This window comes from Elaeis guineensis, chromosome 5 (assembly GCF_000442705.2).
Source record: "Elaeis guineensis isolate ETL-2024a chromosome 5, EG11, whole genome shotgun sequence".
In the NCBI taxonomy this organism is placed as follows: Eukaryota; Viridiplantae; Streptophyta; class Magnoliopsida; order Arecales; family Arecaceae; genus Elaeis; species Elaeis guineensis.
The window spans coordinates 87,066,558-87,078,073 of record NC_025997.2 but is presented as its reverse complement, the minus strand read 5'-3'; positions in this window follow the sequence as shown (position 1 = coordinate 87,078,073).

Below are 11,516 nucleotides of genomic sequence, written 5' to 3'. Positions count from 1 at the left end.
ATTAGGGTAGTTTATTTTTTTGCATTTAAATTTTGCAAGTAGATTTAGATCATGTCTAGCTAAGCATCCCTTCTAGGATTTGCGATGAAGCTAGATCATGAGTAGGGATTTTACATAGGGTTCTTTTTTTTTCTTAGGATTTCTTTTTCTTCCTCTTTTGCCAAGAATTTTTGATGAACTATAGTTGGGTCAGAGTCCCTTCATAGTTCATGCTTGATTCAGTGCATAGGAGGAGAAAACCCTAAGGGATCCTAGTTACTACTCCCCTGTAAAGAATCTTGATGGGTTATCGTTGGGCCTTAGTCCCTTCATAATCTATGCTTGAGAAAGACAAGAGGAGTAGTCGTTAGGATCAATAAGAAAAATTCTAGGTAGAATTCTCTAATCTAGATCTAGTGGATTCAAAAACCCTAGATCCTTAGTCTTATTGTCTTTAGCAAACAACTTTCGATTTTCGATTTTCGTTAAAGCTCGCTTGAGCATAGATTTGAAAATTATTTTTAAATCAAGTCTCTGTGGGATCGACCCGTACTCGCTGGTCGTACTACTCTGCACACTGTGCGCTTGCAGTTTTATTTATAAATTTTAAGATTTACACATCAGCAGTCTAAGTGGATTCTAGTACCCACTAAGGAATTAGGGTAATTCCTCGAATTGGAGGTAGAGGCTATCAATTCGAATAAAATAGTGGGAGAAACCTTTTGATTAAAGTCTAAATCTTTAGGTTTAATGAATCAATTACTAATTAGGTTATGGTTCTCCTTTGTGCAAATATGGCCACTTCCCTATCACTCTGATCATTGTTGAACAATGATAAGTTGGTGGGACCCAACTTCGATAGCTGGTACCGAAAGTTGAAGATAGTCCTTGAGCATGAACGGATCCTATACGTGATAATGGATCCTGCACCTGAGGAGCCAGCTGTCAATGCATGTGGAACAGTCAGAGACACTTACCAGAAGTGGCTCAGTGATCGGACCACGATGCGCTGTATCATGCTGGCTGCCATGAGCGATGAGTTCAGTCGCAGATTCGAGATGGCTCAGCCAAAGGACATACTTCAAGTGTTGGAGGATGCCTTTGGCACTCCTGATGACATAGAGAGGCACAAGACTAGTTGTGCCATCCTCAACGCCAAAATGCGGGATGGTGCCTCTGTCACTGATCATGTATTGTACATGATCGAGCTGATGGAACGATTGAGCAAGCTCGACTTTTCCTTGCATGAGAAGCTTGGGAAAGATGCAATACTGAACTCGCTGCCCAAGTCTTATCTCCCATTCCTCACTCATTATAGAATGACAAAGTCTGAAGAGAACTATCACGGATTACTGGGGTTGCTTCAGAACTTTGACAAGGATCACCAACTTCTCAAGGAGTCGGTGAACTTAGTGGAAGGTTCGTCTTCTGGTTCTCGACCTTTTGAGAAAGGGAAGAAGAACAAGAAGAAGAAAGTGAAGAAGGTACAAGTTCAGGTGGAGACATCAGTGCAGAGCCAGACCAAAAAGATCAAGCCTGATAAGAGTCTATTCTACTGGCAAGCACCCTAGATTAGATAGTGTGTCAGATATCTACTTATGGCATTGGAGGCTAGGTCATATAAACAAGAACAGAATAAACAGGTTGACTCAAGAGGAAATCCTCAAAGTCAGTGATTGTGAATCACTTCCAACCTATGAGTCCTGTCTTCTTGGCAAAATGACCAAGTCACCTTTTACTAGAAAAGATGAGAGAGCTACTGAGCTCTTGGGCCTAGTACATACTGATGTTTGCAGACCTATGAGCACAAGTGCTAGAGGTGGATATTTCTACTTCATAACTTTCACGAATGATCTATCTAGATATGAATATGTCTATCTGATGAAACATAAGTCGGATTCATTTGAAATGTTCAAATGATTCCGAAGTGAAGTAGAAAAATAAACTGGAAAGAGTATTAAAACTCTTCGATCTGATCGAGGAGAAGAATACCTTTCTAGTGAGTTTCTCACATATCTAGGAGAGAATGAAATTCTCTCCTAATGGACTCCTCTAGGAACACCACAGCATAATGGTGTGTCTGAAAGGAGGAATCGGACTCTGTTAGAATGGTCCGATCCATGATGGGTTTTGCTAGCTTGCCGATATCCTTCTAGGGATATGCACTCGAATCGGCTTGTTATCTGTTAAATAGGGTTCTAAGTAAGTCTGTAATTAAGACTCCTTATGAGATATGGACAGGACATAAGCCAGCACTTTCACACCTTAGGGTCTGGGGGTGCCCGACCTATGTCAAACGATTAGTCACAGACAAACTTGGACCTAGGTCTGACAAATGCTCATTCATAGGGTACCCCAAAGAGAAAAAAGGATATTTTTTCTACCATACTGATGAACAAAAGGTGTTCGTCAACCTTAAGGCAATTTTTTTTTAGAAAAAGAGTTTCTTGGTGAAGGAACCGTTGGCTCTAAGGTTGAACTTGATGAAGTTCAACAGATAGAAAGACCGACACCAATAGCTGAACCTGAGTCGGATATAATTAGATCAGATCCGAAGCCCAATGTACCTACACCATTAAGGTGATCCGATAAAGTACCACATCAGCCGGACAGATAATACGATTTCTTGATCCGAAATGGTGATCCCATCAAACTTGATGAGAATAATGAGGATCCGATCACCTATATGGATGCAATGCAGAGACCTGATTTCGAGAAATGGCTTGAAGCCATGAAATCTGAAATGGAGTCCATGAAGATCAATGATGTATGGACATTGGTTGACCCACCTGAAGGGGTTAAACCCATTGGGTATAAATGGGTCTTCAAAAGGAAGAGGGGCGCAGATGGAAAGGTGGAGACCTATAAAGCCCGTCTGGTCGCCAAGGAGTATCGTCAACTTTATGGTATTGACTATGACGAGACATTTTCCCCTGTGGCAATGCTCAAATCCATTCGGATAATGCTTGCAATAGCTGCCCATCTGGATTATTAGATCTGACAGATGGATGTAAAGACAGCTTTCCTGAATGGAGAGCTGACCGAAGAGGTGTATATGTTACAACCTGAGGGGTTTACATCCATAGATGAGTCCAAGGTGTGCAAGCTTTAGAGATCCATTTATGGATTGAAGCAAGCTTCTCGAAGTTGGAACATGCATTTTGATAAGGTGATCAAAATGTATGGCTTCATTAAGAATGGAGAAGAGCCCTGCATCTATAAATGGGCAAATGGTCCAGTTGTGGTATTCCTTGTCTTATACGTGGATGACATTCTCTTAATCAGGAATGACATCCCCGCACTACAGGGAATAAAAGTTTGGTTGTCATCACAGTTCTCCATGAAGGACTTGGGTGAAGCATCCAACATCCTTGGGATGAAGATCTATAGGGATAGATCTAAAAAGATGCTTGGTTATCCCAATCCATGTACATAGACACTGTGCTGAAGAGGTTCAGCATGGAGAATTCCAAGAAGAGCTATCTACCGATAGGCCATGGAATTTCTCTCTCTAAGAAGGATTGTCCGACAACTCCTGAAGAGAGAGAGTGTGATAGCCCAAAAACCCAACCCAAACAAAGCCCAGCCCAACAGACCAAGCCCGAAATGAAAAAAAAAAAAAGAGAAAACAGGGGATCAAACCGGGAAGAAGACTCCCGGTAGGAGTCTTCTTCTCCGGCGAAACCCAGGCAAAATCGGACTCCTAGGACCCCTCGAAGTCCTAGGGTTCCCTATAAGAATACCCTCTTCCCCTTGAGACCAAACATCGGCCTCTTCCCTCTCTCTTTCTCTCCGTTTTTCTCGATCGAAGGCCGCAGACATCGTTTGATTTCTCACCGTGATTACCGTCGACGAGATCTCCGGAGGCTGAGGTGAGTCTCCTTCTTATTTCCCTCCTTCTTCTCCTTCCTCCCATGCTCCTGTGCGCGACTGCCGGCGACGAGAGTCGCCGATTTCCGAACGGGAAAGAGACCCTATTTTTGAGCTTTTTTCTTTGGATTTTCTGGCGCCGGCGATCGGAATTGATCGCCGGCCACGCTCCTCCGTGACCGGGGGAGTGGCCCCCGTTGGCCGCCGTCCTCCACCGCGACGGCCGTGGCCTGAACGGCTCGGCAAAATATGGGCCACATCGGTCCCCTGTTCCGGCACGGGAAGAACCAAGAAAAGAAGAAAAAAAGAAGAAAAAGAAAAAAAAGAAAAAGAAGAAAAAGAAAAAAAGAAGAAAAAGAAAAAAGAAAAAAAGGAAAAAGAGAAAAAGAAAAGGAAAGAAAAAGAAGAAAAAAAAAATAATAATAAATATATATATATATATTTATTTATATATATATATGTATGAATAAATAAATAAATAAATAAATAAATAAAATTGAAATTGATGAGAGAGAGAGTTTCTCTCTCTTCTCTCAGTCTGAACCCTGACTTTCTCTCTCTGGAATTGGACTTTCTCTCTCTACTTTCTCTCTCTAGAATTTTCTCTCTCTAGGTTGTTTCTCTCTCTTGATGGATTTTTCTCTCTCTAAAGTTATTCCTCTAGTATTAGCGAAATGGAAGGCTTCATCTGATGATTCTGATCGAGTTTAGAGACGAGTCTGATTTTAAGCGAGATTTTAATTTTGGAATTTATTAAATTTAATTTTGAATTAAAATTAATGTAAAAATATAATTTTGGATAATAGGCATGGAAGAATCTCCTAGAAGTTAGTTGATCTATTCATTCAGTGCTCCGTGAAAGGTAAGTAATGAATCATCTTCTCGAGATATTCCATATTTGTTCTGAAAATAAATAATTATTCTCTGAAATTATACATGATTTATGAAATTATGTTTTTAAAGAAAAGTACTTTTGAAATGTTATGGTATATCAATTTATGCACATGTTTAGTGAAAGATTATGATATATATTATGGTACAAAGTATTTTGATATAGATCGGATTTATGCTCTCAGCCTAACTATGTTTCAGTGGGCCCCGCCAATGGGGATTATACGTTGGTATTTGTGGACCCTGCCAGTGGGGGTTGTGCGCTGGTGTTTGTGGACCCTGCCAGTGGGGGTTGTGCGCTGGTATTTGTGGACCCTGCCAGTGGGGGTTGTACGCTGGTATTCTGTGGACCCCGCCAATGGGGGTTAAACGTTGGTCATAGTCGAGGCTGTTGAGTTACGAGTATTTTTGAATCAAATTGGATTTATGATTATATTATATGTGAATATTTGAAAATATTTGATTTGTATTAAATCAGCATGAAATATACTCTTATGTTTATTTGCAGCATTATTCTTGAAAATTTTATAATATCTGAAATATCTAGTTGAGATATTTGTTACTTACTGGGCTGTCTAGCTCATTATATTTCTTTCTATTTTTCAGATTCAGATAATTAATTTCGAGCGGGGGATGAAATATTGGGACAGAGCTTTTAGAAGCGAGATTAGCATTGTCAACTTCATTGAACTTAGATCTATTATTTTATTATTAGCAAAAATTTTATTGGATGTAAGACATTTAATTTAATTACTTGAATTACAGTTGAATAATAATTATTTGAATTTATTCCGCTGTGATGCATTGATATCGTGATGAGATGCCTTGCATGCTTATGGAGAGAGTTCTTCATGAGTATGCGGCGGTTACCACGACCCTCGATTCACGATCTCAGATCGGGGGTGTGACAATTAATATGGTATCAGAGCATAAGTGGATAAATTATGACACATAGAATTTGACATAGTATGAGTGTAGGTGGGTAAACATTAGGAATATTGGGACGTTAGAATATGAGCATCATAATAACCCATCCTAACAAATAGATAAATGAATCTAATAAGGTTTTACTACTACAAGGTTACCATGCCTCCCCGTAGAATGACAAGAACTACTCAAGGAATTGCAAGAGAGACATCACAACCACAGGATGGTAGCACTCCCCATCTGACCAGTGGCACCCCTCAAGAGGAGGGAGTCGTAGATCCTAATGGGAGTGCTTCGAGAGCACGTCAAGAACCAGAATGGCTCAGTTAATGCAGATCCTAATCAGGATGGTACAAGCGCAACAACAAATACAGCAGCAAATGTTTGAACAACAGCAGATACAACGAGATACACAACAACATCAGCATCCACCACCACAACATGGAGAGCAACCAGTACAACGGAACAACATTTCAGAATTTAAAAAGCTTGCTCCTCCAGCTTTCAAGGGGACTACTGAACCTTTGGAGGCTGACAACTGGATAATGGAGATGGAGAAGGCTTTCACTGTCCAAGAGTGTCTTGATGAAGAAAAGATTCGATATGCAGCTTATTTACTATAAGGAGAAGCATACAACTGGTGTCAGCGACTACAGCGCAAGCATGAACAAGACGGCGAAATACTTACCTGAGAAAGATTTCGGATTGCATTCTATGATCAGTATTTTTCTTGGAGTATAAGGATCCAGAAAGAGCAAGAGTTTATTTATTTGAAGCAAAAGGGTATGAGTGTGACTGAATATGAAGCAAAATTTATAGAGTTAGCAAAATTTGCTCCGAGATTAGTGGATGGTGAGCAAGAACGTGTTTACAAGTTCGAGATGGGACTGAGAACTGAGATTCGAAAACAAGTGGTTCCATATGAATTGACAACTTATGCCGATATGGTAAACAAAGCACTGATAATTGAAAGAGAAGTCAATGAAGAACGCATGGAAAGGAAAAGAAAATAAAGAAAGAGAGCACAATCAAATGATACACAAGGGCAGAATAATAAAAATATCAAAAGATCAGCTAAGGGAACAGTAGACAATAAGACTCAACAGATTGATGGTGAGCCGTGCTCCAGATATGGCAAAAATCATGCAGACAAAGATTGCTATTGGAATACCGGTGCTTGTTTCAAATGTGGTCAGAAAGATCATAAAATTGCTAGCTGCCCGCTAAATACTGAAAATCAAGCTAGCAAAAGAACTCATGAAGAACAACATAAGGGTGGCGGACAGATTTCTAAAACCCAGGGAAGAGTTTATGCGCTTACTCAACAGAATCTACAGGCTTCTAATACAATGGTGACAGGTATGAAAAATTTCGAGGATGAAATTTTTTTTAGGGGTGAAGAATGTGATAGCCCAAAAACCCAACCCAAACAAAGCCCAGCCCAGCAGACCAAGCCCGAAATGAAAAAAAAAAAAAAAAAAAAAGAGAAAACAGGGGATCAAACCGGGAAGAAGACTCCCGGTAGGAGTCTTCTTCTCCGGCGAAACCCCGACAAAATCGGACTCCTAGGACCCCTCGGAGTCCTAGGGTTCCCTATAAGAATACCCTCTTCCCCTTGAGACCAAACATCGGCCTCTTCCCTCTCTCTTTCTCTCCATTTTTCTCGATCGAAGGCCGCGGACATCGTTTGATTTCTCACCGTGATTGCTGCCGACGAGGTCTCCGGAGGCTGAGGTGAGTCTCCTACTTCTTTCCCTCCTTCTTCTCCTTCCTCCCATGCTCCTGTGCGCGGCTGCCGGCGACGAGAGTCGCCGATTTTCGAACGGAAAAAAGACCCTGTTTTTGAGCTTTTTTCTTTGGATTTTCTGGCGGCGGCGATCAGAATTGATCGCCGGCCACGCTCCTCCGTGATCGGGGGAGTGGCCCCCGTCGGCCGCCGGCCTCCGTCGCGGCGGTCGTGGCCTGAACGGCCCGGCAAAACATGGGCCACATCGGTCCCCTGTTCCGGCATGGGAAGAACCAAGAAAAGAAGAAAAAAAGAAGAAAAAGAAAAAGAAGAAAAAGAAGAAAAAGAAAAAAAGAAGAAAAAGAAAAAAGAAAAAAAGAAAAAAGAGAAAAAGAAAAGGAAAGAAAAAGAAGAAAAAGAAGAAAAAGAAAAGAAGAAAAAAATAATAATAATAATAATAAATATATATATATATATTTATATATATATATATGTACGAACAAATAAATAAATAAATAAATAAAAAATTGAAATTGATGAGAGAGAGAGTTTCTCTCTCTTCTCTCTCTTCTCTCAGTCTGAACCCTGACTTTCTCTCTCTGGAATTGGACTTTCTCTCTCTACTTTCTCTCTTTAGAATTTTCTCTCTCTAGATTGTTTCTCTCTCTTGATGGATTTTTCTCTCTCTAAAGTTATTCCTCTAGTATTAGCGAAGTGGAAGGCTTCATCTGATGATTCTGATCGAGTTTAGAGACGAGTCTGATTTTAAGCGAGATTTTAATTTTGGGATTTGTTAAATTTAATTTTGAATTAAAATTAATGTAAAAATATAATTTTGGATAATAGGCACGGAAGAATCTCCTAGAAGTTAGTTGATCTATTCATTCAGTGCTCCGTGAAAGGTAAGTAATGAATCATCTTCTCGAGATATTTCATATTTATTCTGAAAATAAATAATTATTCTCTGAAATTATGCATGATTTATGAAATTATGTTTTTAAAGAAAAGTGCTTTTGAAATGTTATGGTATATCGATTTATGCACATGTTTAGTGAAAGATTATGATATATATTATGGTACAAAGTATTTTGATATAGATCGAATTTATGCTCTCAGTCTAACTATGTTTCAGTGGGCCCCGCTAATGGGGATTATACGTTGATATTTATGGACCCTGCCAGTGGGGGTTGTGCGCTGGTGTTTGTGGACCCTGCCAGTGGGGGTTGTGCGCTGGTATTTGTGGACCCTGCCAGTGGGGGTTGTGCGCTGGTATTCTGTGGACCCCACCAATGGGGGTTAAACGTTGGTCATAGTCGAGGTTGTTGAGTTACGAGTGTTTTTGAATCGAATCGGATTTATGATTATATTATATGTGAATATTTGAAAATATTTGATTTGTATTAAATCAGCATGAAATATACTCTTATGTTTATTTGCAGCATTATTCTTAAAAATTTTATAATATCTGAAATATCTAGTTGAGATATTTGTTACTTACTGGGCTGTCTAGCTCATTACCTTTCTTTTTATTTTTCAGATTCAGATAATTAATTTCGAGCGGGGGACGAAATATTGGGACAGAGCTTTTAGAAGCGAGATTAGCATTGTCAACTTCATTGAACTTAGATCTATTGTTTTATTGTTAGCAAAAATTTTATTGGATGTAAGACATTTGATTTAATTACTTGAATTATAATTGAATAATAATTATTTGAATTTATTCCGCTGTGATGCATTGATATCGTGATGAGATGCCTTGCATGCTTATGGAGAGAGTTCTTCATGAGTATGCGGCAGTTGCCGCGACCCTCGATTCACGATCTCGGATCGGGGGCGTCACAGAGAGCGTATGAGTAGAGTCTCATATGCTTCAGTCGTGGGATCTATCATGTACATCATGACATGTACAAGACCAGATGTGGCATACTCACTAGGAGTAGTGAGTAGATACCAATCTGATCCTGGAGAAAATCACTGAAAAGTGGTTAAAGCCATCCTTAAGTATTTGAGAAATACTAAGGACCAATGGTTGGTTTATGACAAATCAGATCTGAAACTTGCGGGGTTCACAGACTCCAGCTTTCAATCTGACCATGATGACAGTACGAGCATGTCGGGTTATATCTTTACTCTGAATGGTGCAGCCATCTGCTGGAAGAGTTCCAAGCAACATACTGTGGCGGACTCTATTTGTGAAGCGGAGTACATCGCAGCATCGGATGCCGCGAAGGAAGCTGTGTGGCTGAAGAAATTCATCAACGAGCTCGAAGTAGCACCATCCCTCGATGGTCCGGTCCTGCTCTACTGCGACAGCACTGGTGCCATAGCTCAGGTGAAGCAACCCAAAGCACATCAGTGGATGAAGCACATCTTGCGCCGCTTCCACCTGGTCTGGAAGATCGTGGATCGAGGAAACGTCGACCTTCAGAAGATCGACGGAAAGGAGAACCTGGCCAACCCCTTCACTAAAGCCCTGGCGATAAAGGAGTTCAACAACCACAAGTCGAAAATGGGTATTAGATACTGTGCCGAGTGGCTTTAGGACAAGTGGGAGTTGTTGGGAAATGTGTCCCAAAAAGCCAATCGTCAAGCTGTTGACGGTTGAGCAAGCAAGTATTGTAATTAATTTATTAATAAATAAAATATATTTGGTATTTTCATCATAATCTTTCATCTTCAAATGAACTCCGTTGTTATGATGAAGTCCTTAGGACTATTTAGATTCAATAAAGAGAGGATTTATCGATTAGTCCTTAAAACAGTTCACGACCAAATGATAGGCTGTTAATAAGGACGATAGCTTCTATCGAGCATAGGTCGCTGTAGGCCATATGGGTTGGTTGTCCTCTTAACCAAAGAGTATGGAGACACTGGTATGGCATACAAGTGAGATGTACTGGTACATCATCATTGAACGTGACCAACTCCAGAGTATTCTGCTGTCGAGAATGTCTCTGATGGGATATAGGTATAAGTGTCCCTAGACCTGAGATCGCCTCAGTGACTTGCAAGCAACTCACTGTGCTTTAGTACTGGACTAACTGAATTTCTAATTCAGGGATGGAAGGCTTCTGGGCACAGTCAAGTATTTGCGAAGTCAGAGTGTGATCAAGATGGGATTGACCACTCCAAGAGTTGGAGAAGAATGAGTCGCTGTATTTCAATTTAGCAAAACCTTGGCCAGGATAATCCATCAGATAGATTTGATATTTTGAAATACAATGTGGACAACCTGATCAGAGTTGACAGTTGAACTCTGGGGTGTCTTATGATCATTTTGGTCAAGGGGTTGAATTATATGAAAACTATATCCACATGGGTTTTAAGGATGTTGTTCTACACATTCGACCTATCCGATCGTCGGGTACCATTGCTAGATGGTCACTTCGATTGGTACAGAAATTTATTCCTGTGCTACCAGCTTAGGTTTGGACCTATGAGGTCACACACATTAGAGTTCATGATTCGATCGGATGGTTGATCAACGATTAAGAATCGTTCTAGGATTAAATGATCAATACGATTGACATTTAACCCAGTGCAAGTGTTGCAGAAGGATCGATTAGCAATTCGATTGCTAATTGGCTTAATTTGATTAAGCCAATGGGCTGAGATTAATTCTAATTAAATATAATTTAATTAGATTTGGTTTGGCTTGATTGGATCAAGTCAAATTGATTTATTGGATAATCCAAGTGCAAGAAAAAACTAGTCCTAGTTCAACTAGGACTTGGGTCAATCTAATTTCTAATTTGATTAGAAAATTAAATCAGATTTAAATTTAATTTAATCCGATTAAATTAAATTTTTAATTGAGTTAATACCTATTTTAATTGGGTTGATCTAATTTTGATTTGATTTGATTTGAGAAACTAAATTAAAATAAGTCATAAGATATAATCCTAGTAAGACTAGGATTCCACCTTGCGCCACATAAGCCTTCCCCATGCCCTCTCTCTCTTTCAACGCCAATCTTCTCTTATTTTGTGTGACAAAAGCCCTCTCCCAGGTCTCTCCCACATTCACAAAAGATTTCCTCTCTTCTTTCTTATATGGAAGGTGGTTTGGATCAAATCAAAGAGGAATAAGTTTGGATTTCCAATTCTATGAGATAGAGTTTTAG